The sequence below is a fragment of the Paroedura picta genome, chromosome 7 (genome assembly GCF_049243985.1).
Source record: "Paroedura picta isolate Pp20150507F chromosome 7, Ppicta_v3.0, whole genome shotgun sequence".
Taxonomy (NCBI): Eukaryota; Metazoa; Chordata; class Lepidosauria; order Squamata; family Gekkonidae; genus Paroedura; species Paroedura picta.
In genome coordinates this window covers 16,006,624-16,023,265 of record NC_135375.1, presented here as the reverse complement: position 1 = coordinate 16,023,265, position 16,642 = coordinate 16,006,624, and the positions used below count along the sequence as shown (strand labels likewise).

Genomic DNA, 16,642 nt, shown 5'->3' with positions numbered 1-16,642 from the left:
GCACCTCCTGAGGAAGCCTGTTCCACTGAGAAACCGCTCTCACTGTCAGGAGCTTCTTCCGGATGTTTAGAAGAAGTTAATTATGTTTACTTCTGAGTAAACATGTGTAGGACTATACTGTGAATGTTGTGCAAGCTGTTGCTCTTTTGTATGTATAGGTTAAACAAAGTATTCAGCTTCCTTAAATTTTTGGATAAAGATTTAAGCATACAGTGGCTCCAGAAGCCAGCGTGGTTTTGGGGTTAAGAGCAGTGGCCTCTAATCTGGAGAGCTGGGTTTGATGATGATCATCTGGGCATGGAATTGGGGTCACTGTTGATGGGCAGTTAGTTGTGAGTTTCCTGAAATCTGCATGGACTTAGATTAGATGACCCTGGAGGTCCCTTCCAACTCTATGATTATGTGATTCCTCCACATGCAGCCAGCTGGGTGACCTTGGGCCAGTCACAGTCTTGTTAGAGTTATTCTCACTGAGCAATTTTTTTAGAGTTCTCTCAGGCCCACTAACCTCCCAAAATGTGAGAAAAGGAAGGGAAGGCAATTGGAAGCCATTTTGAGACCCCCTTTGGGTAGTGAAAAGTGGGATATAAGAACCAACTCTTCCTCTTTTTCTTCTGGTTTGTGAATAGGTCCTCACATTGAATACTGTGTAATGCAGTTGGTGAAGAATTTCCTGCAATGTGTAATGGCAACTCTGGTATGAAAACACAATATTACGAGGGCACAAAACTGTTCCTAATCTTTGAAATATTGGGGACTTTGGTTCTACAGTCACAGATTGCGTTTATTGTTGTCCTAGCAACCCAATCTGCTATCTCAATATGATACTGTCTTCCCACCCATGATTCCAGTCCCATTGTCTGCGTGCACCTTAGTGTCCAAACATTTCACTAGGCGGGACTCTTGAGTTGTGCTTTGACTCACAGAACCCACTTCCTGATCCAGAGGGTACCCACCATATTCTTCCAAATTTCTACTAGCCTGACGATGCACCTGAACCATTCTATAAACCAGTGGTCCCCAACCTTTTTATCACCGGGGACCACTCAACGCCGGGGACCACTCACCGGGGACCACTCAACGCCTTTTACTGAGGCCCAGTGGGGGGGGGGTAGTTTACTCCTCTACTCTCAACCACTGCCCTAGCGCTCTCTGATCGCTATGGTAATGTTTAAACATCACTTCAAAATAAGATACAGACACGCCACAACAATGAAGTGTGTTGTAAAGGGCTGGGGGGGATGAAGTAAAGGGCCGGGGGAGGGGAGAAGGCGTCCTTCGGGGCCCACCTCCAATTAGTCGAAGGACCACATGTGGTCTGCGGCCCACAGGTTGGGGATCGCTACTATAAACCACGGAGGGTGTAGCCGCCATTGTAAATAAGTATGTAGATGCCAAATAAAGTTTTGTTGCCTTCTGTCATCATTTCTCTCTTCTTTCCCCAATGTTCATTCTTCTGTGTTTGCCTTTTTATCATGCCCTTTCAGTTCTTCCTCTCATCAAGAGGAACATAAGCAATTTCGAGATGACTGGCCCATTTAGGAAACTAGGGCTTCCAATAACCATTGTTTCCCCAAATTGCTATAACATTTTGTATGTGAGGGAGGTACATCCTGCCAGGGGGAGGGAATGATGACTCATAGCTGAGAAAATAATAGTTATACAGGGCTGGATTGTGCAGAATTTCCATGGGGGGGGGGGAAATGGGGTGGTTTTTCCCACTACAGACTGCTGATGATTTCTCCCTTAGGAGTAGCATTTAAGGAGCATTTGGGTCAGCAGAAGGAGGAGAGAGATGAGCAAGTCCCATTCCACCGACTGGAATGCCTTTCGTCAGCAGAGATATACCAAGGGTTCTGAGTCATGATTTGTCCAGGAGTTTCTCAAAACTTGGTTCTTGGATCTTTTAGAGCAATGGTTCTCAGCCTGGGGGTTAGGACCCCTTTGGGGGTTGAATGACTCTTTCATAGGGGTCGCGGCAGGGCGAGCAGCTTGGCCGAGGTTCATCTGTCTGGAGCAGCAGAAAAGAGCAAGATCAGTATGGTTGGACAAGAGGCAGAACTGAACTGAGAACACCCGGGGGAAAAACCAATTTATATACAATCATGAACAATGGATCTTCATGCCATTGATCAGTTTTGGGTTTAATTTCTGTGAAAGAACACTTACATAATTTTATGGTTGGGGGTCTCCACAGCATGAGGAACTGTATTAAAGGGTCGCGGCATTAGGAAGGTTGAGAACCACTGCTTTAGGGGTTTGAGAAATTAGCATGAGGGAAAACAAAAGTTTGAGTCCAATGGTGCACTTCTTCATGCGCAAGGCAAGTTACCCTTACAATCTCCCTTGCTGGCCATCTGGAGGCAGCGCTGTGGCTCACAAGATCCGGGGGAGAAAGAAATTAGCACAGGGAATAAGCTGAAGCCTCTTAAGAACTGGAAGTCAAGATGGGTCAGGCAATTAGAGAAAGGTTCGGAGTAGATCTCCTTCACTATGTCTTTAGGGCAGGGGTAGTGAAACTGTGGCCCTCCAGATGTCCACGGACTACAATTCCCATGAGCCAGCAAATGCTGGCAGGGGCTCATGGGAATTGTAGTCCATGGACATCTGGAAGGCCGCAGTTTGACTATCCTTGCTTTAGGGTTTTAGTCCAAAGTTGCTTCTGAACTCTCCGTCCTCTGCAGCAGGCAGATTTTATCAGGCGCTGCAAAATCTCAGAAACTTATTACAAGGACCGCACTCAATTTCCTACCAGTGTCGCAGAGGTGGGAAAGTTGGTACCAAAAGTAGCTCATGGGGTGGGGGTACGAGATGGGAATAGGTGCAGCACAGGGTCGTTTCCCCCCAACTTGCTGTTACTGTACTAGAACGTACATCGACGCACAGCAATGACATCATTATATATATATATATATATATATATATATATATATATATATATATATATATATATATATATATATATATATATATATATATATATATATATATATATATATATTTTAGTTGACCTTTTTTTAACTTTGGGCGTTCACAAGATGTAGAATTTAGCTGCTCCATCTGGAAAATATTTTACTTAGAGACTTGATCTGCGGAGTTAGGATATCATATACAGTGGGATACGGGGGGGAAGAAATCAAACCTACTAATGGTTCGGGTATGTTTAGAATCAGGCTGTTGTTTGTATAGAAGTGATTGGTGATGGAATTGGAACAAATATAGAGGAGCAGATGGGTGGTGTGGTCTGTATCTCAACATTTCACCTCGGAACGGGCTGTGGTTTCAAAAAAACCCCCAAAAACCTGGCATCCACGTAGAAACTTTTGAATGTACAGCGGCCTCTACACATTTCTGCTTGATTGCACTGATATAAAATCTGTGGGAACACAGTGGCATGTTGTGCTTTTATCAGAGCTAGAAGAAACTGAGAATGTGTGCGTATACTGGATCGGGTCGCCACTAAGGAAGCTCCTTTGTATTAAAAACACCAGTTTGCCAGCTGTCTCCGCCTGGCTGCTTGCGTAAAACAGGGACATTACCACGGTACGAGATGGAACGCCGCAACCGTTCTCGTCTTAATGAATTCATTATGTTATTTTCGGTGGTGTGTTTTAAGCAAAATATTGTCTATAGCATGAGAGACCGGGGAGGGGCGGTGGGAGGGAGCCGAGAAACAAATAGTAATTTTTAACATACGTCAGTGGGTGCAGGAGAAACCGTTGCCTTAAATAACGGAGAGCGCGTGAGACCAGAGAACATCACAGGCCATTGTGATCATTCTCACACCTGCATTCATTTTCAGCCCTGCTAAACAACCTTTTTCATTAACCCTCGGTGACCTTTCACCTCTCGTTATCCTCCGGGGCTTTATCTTTGCCAAAGACCCCTCTCTTCTTCTTCTTCTTCTTCTACTTCTTCTTCTTCTTCTTCTTTTTGCCTCTGTGACTTACAGGTGGTTACCGTAGCGATGTACACTTGTTTTTCATGGTGCACTATGCACTTAACGGCTCAGCGGGACCTGCAATTTCATACCTCTCACGGGGCTGGGGGTGGTTTGCATGTGCTTTTCTGTTTTGTGGCTCATATGGTATCAATTACTATTTGATGGCAACGCCAGGCCCTAAGGCCTTTTGCATGTTTGTCCTGTGAGAAAGATCTGGAAGAGCCGACATCTGGCTTTGATTGTTCCAATTGCAGGTTGATAGAATAAACGCAGGGTGAGGTGGGTGGGTTTTCCTTCCGGCCCTTTCCACTCTTAGACTGGTAATGTGCTTCACTTGTGGTGCTGGTCTTTTCATCATCTTTCCCCCCCTCCCTCCCCTCCCCCCCCCAGCCAACTCCCACCCCACATACTTCCCTTCTCCTCCCCCCCTCCCTACAACTTCAAATCACCACCAGCAACATGTGGCCCAAATTAGGGATCTGCAGTGGGGTTTTTTTTTTTTTTACTTAAAAAAAAAAAAAGCATCTTACTGCTGGAAACCTGGAATGGATCAGTCCAGGAAACAGCGAATCTGCTCCTAACACAGCAAAGTCCAAACTGATTTTTCACTGCAAGTCAGGGGAAATTATCCCTCGAATGGCAAAATGGTGTTTTCGCGACAAAGTAGGAGGGAACAAGTGAAGAGGCAAGCAAAATGCATGTTTACTTCCTTTTGGGAAGACTCCAGCCAGGGCTGCCTCTGCACAGCCATTTGTTCCGGGATAGGGGGAATCTTACCGTTTCTTTTAAACTAACACAGTAGGGGTACCCAGAAAGAATCTCATTATTCCCGCACAGCAGGGGGATGCATATGTAAGTATACCTAAGGGAGGGCTGAAAGACTGGGAGAAAAGCAAGAGAGATTCTTTGGACAGATAGAAACTTTTCAATGTTACCGACAGAAATGTGTTTTTGCCTTTTCAGCACAACTGACTCGATTGGGCTGGCAGCTCTTTCCCATGCAGTGACCGCAGAGAAATGCAACAGGCATTGCACGTTTATTTCTACATCATTATGTGGTTCAGAGGCTCTTGCAGATGGAATTTCCACTCAGCGAGAGTTGCAGCCATGTCCCAGTGACTTCGCTTGAAATTACATGTGGGGGGGACAGGATCATAGCCCTGTGAGGGGGAACCAGCACTCAGATGAATTAATTGGGCAAAAGAGAGCAAGTACACGCATAGAAATGTGAAGAAAAGGTCCAGAAATAAGACTCTGGCCAGTGTAAGACCAAAGACTTTAAAATTTTAACCCTGTTTCATCTTTGGGTCATCCTTTATCTCTCCTCCCTACACTGTTTGCCAAACTGGCATTGCTGTGATCTTTGTAGACAGGCTGGAGTCGGAGCAAGCTTGCTCACCCTGTTTTATTTATTTTATTATATTTATATTCCTCCCTCTCTTGCGGCTCAGGGCGGTTCACGTTTGAATTTGTGATACGATACGGGAAACGTCATTTGCGATCCCACACCAAGGGAAAACATCATAATTGTGGACATATAACATTACTAACATCGTAACATTGACCAGTAGAACACTTAACATTATTCTTGATTAACGCTGCACTGTGGATCAGTTCTTCATCTGCAGGGTGCAGTTTGTGAAGGAGGGGGCCTCTAGGGACTCGAGTTTGGCAGAACGGGTTCATTGGCCCTGACCAAAGGCTTGGCGGAAGAGCTGCAGTTTGCAGGCCCTGCAGAATTGTTTTAGTTCCGGCCGGGTCCTGATTTCCTCTGGGAGCTCATTCCACCAAGTGGATCACCGGCTTGTTGATGTTTATAGGGTGTAGTGTTCTCTGGAGGGTACAGGTAGAGAGGTGGTCTCTCAGATAGTCAGGCCCCAGACCATATATGGCGAGAAGACGCACCTTTCCAAACCTTCCTTTTCAAATTGGCACCATTATTCTTGTATCTCCTTGAGTCTGCCATTCTGTTCCCCTGGCAAGTCTTTTTTTTTTTTTTTTTGCCAGATTTAAACGAAACGGATCTTTTTGACTGAGTAGCAATTATAGCGACTACTCTTTTTCTTTTTCTTTTTTTTAGTTTGCAAAAAGACCTCTAGCAGCTCAGGGTAATACTAAGCACTGAGGGACACTGAGGCAAACATGGCTTATATCCCCAGGGACATCTCAGTGATGCTGTGTTGGCCCCTGAACAATGAAAGTGAGGGTACTGTGGGGAACAAACCCCCTTCCCCAATGGGAATGCATCCTACAAGAAATATTAAATTAAATATTAAATTGTTGTACCTGGGCTGGGGATGAATAGTCAATGGAGCAAAAGACCCGTCAGCCAAGAAACAGGTAATCAAGAAGATGGTTCATGAATGAAGGTTCAAGGGGGTGGCAGGTTAGCGTGGATGAGCAATAGGGTTGGGAGTGTCCTGCATAGTGCAGGGGGTTGGTCTAGTTGACCCAGGAGGTCCCTTCCAACTCTATGATTCTGTGATTCTATGGAGATCAAGCTGGTGATGACATCAAGATTGAATAATTCCGCCAAAATGTATCTACAGTGGTCCCAATTAGTTAGCCATGACCGTGGGTTCCAGGAGTCACTGAAAAAACAACTGTGATTTGGATAATTGTAGATTCATTTTTTGGGGGGGGGAATTATTTAAACACTGGACTCTGAATGCAAAGTAAAAACAACACAGATAGTGTCACAGACGAAGGAACCAAAAGTGAGCAATCCACCCAGGGACTCGTTTTGAAACTTTGAAAGAAATAAAACTTTTCTTGATGCCATAACCAGCTTGATCTTCTTCGTTCTCTTTACCTGGACTGGGAGCAGTTTATAATGTATATAGAGAGGCTCCAGTGCTATTCAAGGAAATTTAAATTATTGGTATTGAGGAATTTTGTAAATTACATTTGCATTCTTACTTAGACATTGTAGAACTTGTAAAATTGCGGAGGGGGGGGGGGTCCGTTAATTGAATTCCACCTTGCATCAGGAATAACGGCATTCCGTTACATGTTTTATTCTGAACCTGTTTGGGGCTTTCTGAACTACTGCAATAAGTGGTGTTGTGAGGCAGAAAAATTATAATGGTCAACACTGATTCCGTGAAGGTTCAATGTGGTGGCAGGTTAGCATGGATGAGTGATTGTGTCCTGCATAGTGCAGGGGGTTGGACTAGATGACCCAGGAGGTCCCTTCCAACTCTGTTATTCTATGATTCTACATAGCCAGGAAGCTTGAATGAAAGAAGGGGCCCAGTCTAGGTACCTAAGCGGGTCACGTCTCTGCTTGTGGAATCCTAGAAACCTTTTGCATATCTCAGATGATCACAAAAAGATAAGCATTTTATATATTTAATTGCAACATTTATACTCCACTTTTCCATCAGCAGTCTACAGCTAGAATTAAAAATTACAATCTATATCTCGTGGTTGCAGTGAAGCCAAGTGAACCAAACCCACAGTTGACAGAAGGGATCCTAAGAGTAACTATCAGATGATGCCAAGGACAGGCATGAATAAAAATACTTTCAACTGGCACCCAAAGGAGAACAGAATATGTGCCCGATGAACATGCACTGGCAGGGTATTCGGGAGTTTAAACTTTCAGATACTGTATTAGTTTTAGTGTGTTTTTCATGAGGCTGCTCTTGAATACCGTTTAGAAACTAATGTGAAATGTCCGATCTAGTCTGTTGTCTGTTATTAGTAGGAAAAATTACACCGCACCAGTATTGAATCAATTTTTCTGTCTTTTTATATACTTCTAGGATAGATTATATATAGATTATATATATATATATATACACACATACATGCACACATATACCACTCAGTCAAAAAGTGCAATTACCGTTTTGTTTAAATCTGCCAAAAATATAAATAAAATAAACAAGTACAGAATCGGGGCTAATCCCCACTTCCACATGATGCAGCTGCTGAGCCAGCCCCTTCCTGGACTAGCTCCGAATTGGGCGCTCGTTTGCCCTGGGCTAAGAGAATGTGGAAGAATCCGTATTCCCTTAGTCCACTGCGGGGGCCAACGGGGCCTGTCTCACAGAAGGACCATCCTTCTGTGAGCCAGTTTGGTGTAGTGGTTAGGAGTGCAGACTTCTAATCTGGCATGCCAGGTTCGATTCTGCACTCCCCCACATGCAACCAGCTGGGTGACCTTGGGCTCACCACAGCACTAATAAAACTGTTCTGACCGAGCAAGAATGTCAGGGCTCTCTCAGCCTCACCCACCCCACAGGGTGTCTGTTGTGGGGAGAGGAATGGGAAGGCGACTGCAAGCCGCTTTGAGCCTCCTTCGGGTAGGGAAAAGCGGCATATAAGAACCAACTCTTCTTCTTTTTCTTCTTCTTCTTCTATGGCGGGGGCATAAAAATCGCCCAGTCGGCTTCACAGTGATTCACTGCACCACGGGGCAGACTGAGGTTTTTAAAAAAATTTTGCAAGAAGGTGGGATTGTTCCATGCAATCCCACCTTCCTGCAAAATAAAAAACCTCCCGCCACCACCACCACCCAGCGGAACCTATCTGCCGCTCCTGTGTTTCCTGGAGGGACACATTTCAGCACTGGAGCAGGTCTGCTGCTGAAATATGTCCCCCATGGGGACACAAAAGCTGCAGAGCATGGAGCGCCGCACTGGCAGAAGCAGCCTCAGAGAACATTTACTCAAATCTGAACGTTCCCATGATTTTAGGTCATTGGGAGAGTCTCGGCTCTAAATTTCATTTCGCAGGGAGGCTACCATCACAGAAAGAGATATCTCTGTGTTTGGAGGAGATTTCCTCTCAATCTGGAAAGTCCATTCCTGTGAAGCCTGTTTTCTCCCCACCCTTACAGACAATTTAGAGGAGGCTGAAATCTTCATTGCTTACTATAATCCTATATGCCGTTATTCTGCCTCCTGTATTATTGTTGCAACTATAAAGATGTTTTAATTGTTACAGGCTTGGGTTTTTTTTCCATTTTATTGTTGCAATGATTGCTTTTTAAATATTTGTACGCAAATTTGAAATATGCAAAATTTGGTACATAGATGATGCAATGAAGTCTAGTGTCATCAAAGAAAAAGCTTTCCACTCGTCATCCACTTCTGAAGGTAACGGTGCACAGAATAGGACCTTACCTGGTAGATTCATATGGAATCAGCCGCTTCAGTCCTTGATCCTTCAGGGGGTTAAAGGTAAACATAGGGACATTGTGCTTGGAAACAAACTGGTAGCCCATGAAGATTTTTCAACACTGGTTCTGTGTGAACAAATCTATTGGTTCCTGCTAAAATGCTGGTCATTGTATTTCTGAGCCAATGAAAAATTGAAAAATCATTATAAGCAGCTGCACATATAATGCAGGAATCAGTCATGGTAGCAAACTCCCCCCTCCCCCGGGTGCTTCCCTGGATAGTAGCTCTGTAACTTCAAGATGTGAGTCTTGTGTTTTATATGAGACATAGCTTCCATCCAAAACAGGTGAATGCCTCTGCTTCCACTGACCATCATAACTTCCATATTAATTGAACTGAGCTGTAGCATACTGACCCTTAGACATATATGGAAGTGTCAGACTCTTAATACATATTCTCTTTTGAGGATATGTAGAGGATATGCCCCTTGTACTAAGCTGCATAAATGTTCCCTAAATTAGACATTTATCTTAAGTTCATTTCTAGAAGTCTGAAAATGTGCAGTTTCCCTTTAATTTTTTGTATTTTTAATGCATGACTACTCGGAGGCATATCTTCAATTCTACAGACCAGCAAAAAAGAAAAGGAAAAGAATATGTTTTTTGTTTTGAAAACAGCTTCCAGACAAGCATAGGGTGAGGGCAGGTTATATTTTTCTCTCTTTAAAAAAAAAAAAGTTGTACATCCTACATAAATAGATAGATTTTGCATCAGGCTACATCTCTCCGTCTGCCCAAAGCTTGCTGACCACACGCTGGAGCCAGACGAAACCTTTGGGCTGTGCTCCCTGGCCTACAGAAATCTCCTGCTCAGCTTAACCTCTAAGGTAAAGGTATCCCCTGTGCAAGCACTGGGTCATGTCTGACCCTTGGGGTGACGCCCTCTAGCGTTTTCTTGGCAGACTCAATACGGGGTGGTTTGCCAATTCCTTCCCCAGTCATGACCATTTACCCCCCAGCAAGCTGGGTACTCATTTTACCGACCTCGGAAGGATGGAAGGCTGAGTTAACCTTGAGCCGGCTGCTGGGATCGAACTCCCAGCCTTATGGGCAAAGCTTTCAGACGGCTGCCTTACCACTCTGCGCCACAAGAGGCTCTTTACTTAACCTCTTTACTTAACCTCTAAGCCTGACTAAAAATCACAAAGGTCATACCTTGTAGGCCCACCAGTTTAGCCAGTCTGATATGATGAAGGCTTTGCCCCCGGGCTTGGCCAGTGCTAGAACTTTTATATCGAGAGTTGGCTACCCTTGGTCCACTGTGCCAATATGGTTTCATTATATATTGTTGCCCTCTGGAAGAAGTGGCATGACATGCACGGTTTGCCTGAGTTAAGGAGAGTTTATTCATCCTGGATTATCAAGATTAATTTAGGCATTGTAAATTCCACTCTTTTATACTAGATCAGAAATTTCATTTGGGTGTTGTTTATAGTGGCAGGCATTCCCAGAATGATTATTTTAGCAAAAATTGCATAGCCATTAGTAGGTTACTCCTGGGTCATTGCCTGTTTCCCATGAGTATTTCACTCCTAATTTAAATGGTGGCTTATTTGCCAATGGCAGGTATGAGGAGTAAAATTAAAAGGGAAATTCAAGGCTAGTGTAGCCATGTCACATGTTGGAAAAAAATAAGAAATGGCTGACTTTATTGTCAGGTCATGTTAGTGATGTCTCCTCAGAGGAAGAGCCTTGCCAGGAGCTCCTAGCTTCACCTGAGCCTCAGCTGGATGAGAGCTTAGCCTAGCCAGATGTTCAACAGGCAGAGAGCTCTGACCAACAGAAGGGAATGGAGCTGCGGACAAACCAGAGCTTAGACTGCAAAGTTGTTGCACAAGCTCCTCATCCCTCTGCCCAGTCTCCAGCTGCAGCTCCCTATCTTGTCAGCCCACCTGACTCACCTGAGCCCGTTAAGCAATGTGCTTGAAGAGACCTACAGTCTAAAAGGCACCATGCCAGGTTAGTAAGACAGTTGTTGACTGCAGAAGCCCGTGAGTCATCATAGAGTGAGGACTAGGGTTGAGCGCTCCAGTGTACTTCAGCCACTTTGGCGAGCACTGATACCCAAGGTGGCCAGTGGAGGGGAAGGGCACCGGTTAGCATGCTGACATCGCCCTTCCAGTCCGCGCCATAGCATTGGCCGCCTCATGTGTCGGTGCTCGCCAAAGCAGCCACAGCATGTCGGAGCGCTCAACCGAAGTGAGGACTGAGAAGCCACTGACAACCTATATTAACTTGGGACTAGGAGGCCTAGGTTGCAGGTGACACTTCACAGCTACCTTTTATGTGCTTCTTTGGCTGATGCCCTTGGACTGCCTGAATGAACCCATGATTCACTGGACTGTCTGACTTTGCATTCTGTCTGTCCCCTTGGCATTCTGTGGTTGGAGATTGCTTCTCCCTGCCTTCCTGTCAACTCATCTCTGCTTCCTTCCATCAGAGAGCTGAAACCATAGACCAGCAGTTTTAAACCATGAGAATGTTAGGCCTTTTAGCCTTTAGGGGTAATAGGTTGAACCAAAGAGTTAATTCACATGAAGAGTTTTGCCACCCAAGTGTTTCTGATCAACCAGGTCCATCTTCCTTCACAATCTACAGTAGGAGAGGGCAAAACCATGCACGGGAAGTCTCTAGTTTCACTTCACACCAGCAAAACAATTTCTATATGTTGGAAAGGAAGATTGGGAGCCTGAGTTATCTTTATTTCTTCCACACCAGTTTCAGAGAAGAGTGAAATTTCCCAGCAGCTATTGCAGTCACAGAGAATTTTGTGGACCTTGGACTCATTTAGTATGAAGACATAAGAGAAGACACAACTTCAGCATTTTTTTGGGGGGGGGATAGCACTGTTTTAAAAAAATATCTAAATCATATTTTGTGGTCAAAACTCTGCATCATAACCACATGTTATAAAACAGGCAGGTGGTATTCCACAGAAGACGGTAGCCTTATTGGTCCGTAATGGAACTAGTAGATTTGATTCCAGGAGCACCTTAGAGATTTCCAGGGTATACGTTTTCAAGAGTTAAAGCTCCCTTTGTCGGATCTGACAAAGAGAGCTTTGATTTTCAAAAGCTAAGACTCTGAAAATCTTTTTGGTCTCTAAGGTGCTACTGGACTCAAATCTAATTAAGAGAGAACGTTCTTCAGGGAATAACTCTTTCTGTGGCCTTCAAAGATGGATGCTGGACTAGAAACTAGCTTTGATACGTTGCATCAATCCAAGCTGTTTTTCCATGCCTGTGAAAGAGATTTTCTTTCCGGTAAAAATTCCCTTATGTCTGGGAGAACAACTGGCTCCATCGTGTCTTATATTGACACTTTTTGCTATGGGCTGAGGTACGGTAGATTGTGGGGTGGGGTGAGAGAGCAGATAACCATTTGTAGAGGTTTCCAGAGGCCACATTTGTGCCCTGATGCTGTTTTCTAATTTACTCCTAATTTACTCTCCTTATATCTGTACTCTCTAAGAGCCTCTTGTGGCGCAGAGTGGTAAGGCAGCAGAAATGTTGTTTGAAAGCTCTGCCCATGAGGTTGGGAGTTCAATCCCAGCAGCCGGCTCAAGGTTGACTCAGTCTTCCATCCTTCCGAGGTCGGTAAAATGAGTACCCAGCTTGCTGGGGGGTAAACGGTAATGACTGGGGAAGGCACTGGCAAACCACCCCGTATTGAGTCTGCCATGAAAACGCTAGAGGGCGTCACCCCAAGGGTCAGACATGACTCGGTGCTTGCACAGGGGATGCCTTTACCTTTATGTCTGTACTCTTATGATTCCTGTTCCATTGTTTGAAGAAATGTGCATGCACACAAAAGCTCACACCTAGAATAAATCTTCGTTAGTCTTAAAGATTCCATTGGATTCAAATTTTGTTTTGCAATCCTGCTGACAGGGACAATAGAGACGTGAAAGACATTAACAAAATCTCCTGTTCTGAAGAAAAGCCTCGTTATCCAGAAATTTTCTAATTGATTTCATTTTTGGATTTCTAACTCCCCTAAGTTGAGTGAAGTTTTTAAAAATATCACATGATACTTTATGGCTCCAAGCACTAGCCCGTTCTTTCACGGAGAACCGTAAATAGGAAGATGGCTTTTGAAGGGACAAAATAATTGGGGTGTTACATTGGTACTACATCAGGAAAACCTTCACTTCAGATAGAAGGCTTGCTTCTTGTGAGCACATGCTTACAATATAAACTTTATGTAATCCAGATGTTTGGAAAAACTAATTTGTCATGTTATCGAATGTCAGGTTCTGTTGTGGACAAGGCAGTGTCATTAGGAAAGCTTGCTTGTTATCTCAGAGGCTGTATAGGGCCTGATGGTAGAAGCAGTTCCTTAAAGCTGTTTGTAGAGTAAGGGATCAGAAGACAGCTGTCTTGGTGCAAAGCCTAGGAGGGGGTAATACGCGTCAAGTGAAAATGTTCCTATGGACCCTTTTGATGATGATGATGCTAGCCATTCAGTCAAGTCCGACTCTTGGTGATCCTGTGGCTCAACTGTCGCCATGATTGTCGATCTTGCACCACTTCTTTTAGTTGTGTAATGTTCTGGCCGGTGTCCATTTTGATCATGACTAACCAGTGGGTTCTTTGTCGCCCTGGTTTCCTTTCCCCACTGACCAATCCTAGCACAATTGCCCCTTGCATTAAGTTGGATCACAAGGTATGGCCAAAGTGAGTGAGCTGAAGTTTCATGATTTTGCCTTCAATTGATATCTCAGGCTTTATGTGCTTTTGGACCAGGGGTAGTCAACCTGTGGACCTCCAGATGTTCATGAACTACAATTCCCATGAGCCCCTGCCAGCAAATGCATATAGGCTATCGGGAAGCATTGACGACAGTCAGGAAGATGGAAATCTATCTGGACCATGTTAGTACACAATTGTGTGGAAGATGGGTTGGTTCTGTTTCTGCAATATGTGTCTAACCATCACATTCTTTGTTGGCCTGGTTTCCTTTCTCCACTAGCCGAAGCACAATTGCCCTCTCCGTTGAGTTGGCTCGCACAATAATGCCAAAGTAAGTGAGCCGGAGTTTCGTGATTTTGCCTTCCACCTTTGCCTGAACAGGAAGTGGGCTATACGTCTTCTATATCTACCTAAATCTATCTTTTATCTAAATCTAATCTTCTGAATTGAATCTCCTAATCTAAATCTAAATAATAAATGCTGAAGCCAACTTGCTTACAGCAATAGCTACACAGATGTCAGGTTTTCTATGTACCCAAGGTTTTGTGTCTCATCTGGATAGCTCAGGATAGCTGGATGTTGTCTGATCTCAGAAGCTAAGCAGGGTCAGCCCTGGCTGCTTTTTGAAGGGAAGACCGCTAAGGAATACCAGGGTTGTGACATGAAGGCAGGCAGTGGAAAACCTCCTCTGAATGTCTGTAGCGAAAATAAGTCAGCTGTGACTTATCCTATGGTGGATAGGGAGGGGACACAGCAAACTAGAAGATTGTTTTATCGCAGATCTGTGTGTTCTGTGGTTTAATTTGAAAACCTTATTTTATTCTTTTTATATCCACTCACACACATGAGGGCCATATGTACATGAGTGAACAAAATTTATATTGTATGTGCGTTGTCTTGTGCCATTTTGTCTGCATGTTTTTGAGGTTTCAGTTTGGGGTATTCATATTGTCTGGATCTGGGAGAATTTCAAAGCAGACAGCTAATTTTGCAATTACAGCGACCTGACAAATACATTTCCAGTCACCGGTAATCAAGAATTCATTAATTGTGCCCTACGATTGCTCAGATTAATGAATATTTTGAGTTCACACCTGAATCGGGATTTGCATTTTTCTAGGGTGCAGAAAAATCCAAAAGCATATTCTTGTTTAACGGCTATTTAGACACACCAATTTCTTTGAGGCACAGTTCCAAATGAACACGAGCATATGGAAGTGAGCAGGGAAGGAAATAACTTTAGAGGCAGAGTGTGGAGCTGGAATGCGCGGAAAGTGTAAATATGCAAAACCTTTTGTTTAGAAATCCTCAATTCTGTTTGTAAATACGTAATAAAAGAGAATGCAGATGCCATTTTGTATAAAAAATTATCCTGTAAGCAATGCTTCCTGGCTAAAAAGTGATGGATGGTGGTGTACAGTGTTAGAGGAAATGCGCTGTCAAGTCAGATCTGACTTATAGCAACCCCCGTAGGGTTCTCCAAGCAAGAAACATACGGAGGTGGTTCGCCATTGCCTTGACTCCACATGACAGCCCTAATATTCCTTGGAGACTTCCCATCCAAATACTAGCCAGGGCCACCGCTGCTTATCTTCTGAGATCTGATGAGATTGGATTAACCTGGGCTATCGAGGTTGGGGCAGTGTACATACACATTGCAAAAAAGTGCAAGGACATATTTATTTCATTACATTTATAGGCCGCCGTTCTTGGCTAGCCAGCTTGCGGCAGCTAACAACAAATTTAAGATACAGATTTAAAATTATTAACCTAAGACAATATACTAAAAACATAACATAAATTCCCCCATCCCCTGTACATTCCCCATACAATCCCCCCTCCCCAAACTGCCATTCCCAGGTAGACGAAGATTTTAACTAAATTAGAGCAGTGGTCCCCAACCCCCGGTCCGGGGACCGGGACCGGTCCGTAGATCAGTTGGTACTGGGTCGCAGCTCCTCCTTGTCCTCCTCCCTGGCTGCAGCCTTGGGGGCTACCCTGCCACTTTGCTGCCGGCTCACCTTTGATGCTTTCCAGCAGCCACCATGGCTGGGGCTCCCCCTCAGTGTGGCACTGTGTAGCTGCTGCCGGCAGCGCCCCCCAGTGGGCAGCGGGAAGTCAGGGGCACCAGCGGGAAAGCAAGTAGAGCAGGGGCTTAGGCAGTGGTGATGATTCCTCGGTAAAAGAATACCCCCCCCCCGGGCCTCAGCAAAATTGTCAAGCATTGACCGGTCCCTGGTGATAAAAAGGTTGGGGACTGTTGAATTAGAGGATGTCTGAGGAGGGGCCCAAGATATCTCCTTAACCCGGCCTCAACCAAAAGTCTGGTGTAAGAGCGCCATCTTACAAGACCTGAGCTCCGGCAGGGCACGTAGCTCTTCCGGGAGCTCATTCTGCCAGGCAGTGGCCAGGCCCGAAAAAGTCCACAGATGTTAGATATTAGATGAATCAGCATTCTTTCATTCAGATGACAAAACACTCATCAAAACGGGATCGAAAAGGCAGCTACACCTTTTGGTGTTTAGTGTGCTTTACACAAAAGACACTCACTCACTATTCACATGGTATTTGCTAGATATCCTGTTCTAGGCCCAGCCTCCATGGATAGACCTTGGTTAATATACTATTATGGTGGAAGAACTGGCGGAAATCCAAACCTCTCAGATCAAATCTGCACATCTGCTTATATTTGCATTTCCTGCTCATTATTTCCATCTTTATGTGACTTTAAGATAAAATGGAGGTTGAACCCAGGTCGTTATCTAAAGCTGGGTTCAACCCAACTAGGGCAAAATGGCGTTCAATATTTATCCATGAATT

General features: G+C 44.4%; 1 protein-coding gene across 33 annotated transcripts in view; it reads left to right on the top strand.

Annotated features, from left to right (window-relative positions):
• The window catches only part of TCF4 (transcription factor 4), a 427,786-nt gene that overhangs the window by 327,123 nt on the left and 84,021 nt on the right, over nt 1-16,642 (top strand). The window lies entirely within an intron of this gene.